Raw genomic sequence first — 2537 nt, forward strand, 5'->3', positions numbered from 1 at the left:
AGCTCGAACTTGACCAATTACACCCCTACCTTCTAATGAGGATAACAGCAAAACCCCACAATACACCACTAAAATAAATAATAAATAAATAATAAAAAATAAATAATCTTGGGGCATATGTTAAGACTTCAAAACTATGGTCACATTTACAACAGTTTAGATTGACAACTAGACAACAACCATTATTTACAACCAAAAGTTACATAACTGTAAGGCCTTGATGTAATTAAAACATAAGCAAAATAATAACAAAGTGCTTTTCAACAAATCAAAAAGTAAAATATAGGCAAAAGTTTTATATGAAAACAAAATTTTAATGCATATGTAATTTATGATATATGAAATATTTATATTTGTTTTCTTCTATTAACAAATATTTTCATTGAATGAAATGAATGACAATTATATGAACACATTTTCATTTAACTTTGTTTTTTTTTTTATTAAGCTAAACTAAACAGAATAGTTTCCACAATTTTTTTTTCTATATTTTCTCTCTTTCCACCTACTAAAGAGTGATAACCTAAATAGTTACTCAATATGAAATTAATAGCTTATGCAAAAACAAGGAAACACGGAATCAGAAAAAAAGACTAAAGAATGCACAGATAATAAGAAAAATATGGTGACAAGAAAATCTACAATAAAAGAAAATCATATTTAGGTTAACCTTTTCCTAGTCCAGCAAAGAACAACATATAAACATTTGCTAGTTGAGATTGGAACCATTCATATTTGCACCTCTCTCTCTAACATGTTCATAGAATTGAAGCATTAGATAAATTGCCATAGAGAAACACTAAAACTCTATGGTAACAAGCAAATAAGTGCCATAGATAACAATTTTGTAAAAAAATTCACTAATATATGCATTTCTATTTACTTTTTTCAGTTTTAATTACTTGTTGATTCCTACTTCGTATTTGAAAAAAAAAATCTGGCCCATGCTTCTTATAGGAAATATTGATAACATAAACTATTTGATGAGTTTGCCAAAAATCATGTTAGATAAATTCATTACAAATTATAGTCACAACTTTAAGAAACATGATCATGATTAGATAATTACAAAATTGTAAAGCAGAAATTTGCTAGCCTATAAGCTGAAGAAATTGAACTTGCAGCTTTATGGGATTTCGCAAATGCTTAGCATTTTAATCCGGTTCATGTTCTTCATTGTCTTTCAATGCAAAAGTTAGCAAAGATTGTACAATACCACCCTCCAACATTATGACTCCAAGCACATAGATTTTATTAACACAAAATCTAAATGTTAATAAGCTTCAATTATTAAAATTACTAGAACAAGAATAGAAAACAAAGTCCAAAGTTCCAAACATGCTTTCCCTATATATATATTGAACTTGCAGCTTCATGGGACTTCACAAAAGCTTGGCATTTTAATCCGGTTCATGTTCTTCATTGTCTTTCAATACAAAAGTCAGCAAAGATTGTACAATACCACCCTCCAACATTATGACTCCAAGAATATGGATTTTATTAATACAAAATCTAAATGTTAATAAGCTTCAATTATTTAAATTACTATGAACAAGAATAGAAAGCAAAGACTAGAGTTCCAAACATGCTTTCCCTATATATATATATAATTCACTCTCCATCGCCATTCAACTTGCATATTCATAAGAAGAACTTTGAGAAAAAGAGGACAAAGTGGATGAATGAAATTTCAGAGTTGAAGGACAATATTTCTTGTGAATATATAAAGACTAAAGTCAATAGCACCTATTTAGTAGGGTCGAACTATGTTTGCTTTGAGCGAAATAATTGTCCTGTAACAAACGCCTTCCAATAGGTGATGACCCCATATTTTTCAATTCAAAATGAGTGATATATTAAATGTTACGATAAAAATGAATCTCAATAAATATATAAAAACCAACAAAGTCACTACAATTATTTGTTATAATAACTTTAAGATAGAAAGTAAAAAACACCAAATTAGATGTCAAAGACATTGGTTTGGCAGTTGTTGGGTAAGAAATGCTATTTGGTGCTAATTTTCTTGAACTTACTGGGTTAATTGGTGCACTATTTACCTAAGGTATCGAATTCAGATGGTGTACCATCACTAGCACAATGTTTGCTACCTTAGCTACTTAATTTTCTATACACTTGGGTTGGGATAACTCCACCAAGTCCCAACCTTCGAACATAACAAGGGTGTTCTTTGCCATAAACGTTAATGAACACCTCATTTTAGGATGAGTTTTGACATTGAATAACTAATTGTTCATGCATAAAGTTATAGAATGTATTATATAAATACTTATTATCAGCTAAGCATTGACCATAACATATAAAATTATACGTAACATACATGATTTTGCTACGCCTCTTTATTAACAAAAGACCCTTTTGAGGTTGTATGGCTGACCTGAAGTAATTCAACTCTTGTAAAATGCTAATGAAGTTGAGTTTCCTATAAAAAGAAATATGTGTAATATATAAGCAAAGTTAAAAAAGGCAAAATTTCTCATAAAATGAAAAAAACAACCATCTCTTTCTGTAGTCAA

The sequence above is a fragment of the Dioscorea cayenensis genome, chromosome 16, assembly GCF_009730915.1.
Source record: "Dioscorea cayenensis subsp. rotundata cultivar TDr96_F1 chromosome 16, TDr96_F1_v2_PseudoChromosome.rev07_lg8_w22 25.fasta, whole genome shotgun sequence".
Taxonomy (NCBI): domain Eukaryota; kingdom Viridiplantae; phylum Streptophyta; class Magnoliopsida; order Dioscoreales; family Dioscoreaceae; genus Dioscorea; species Dioscorea cayenensis.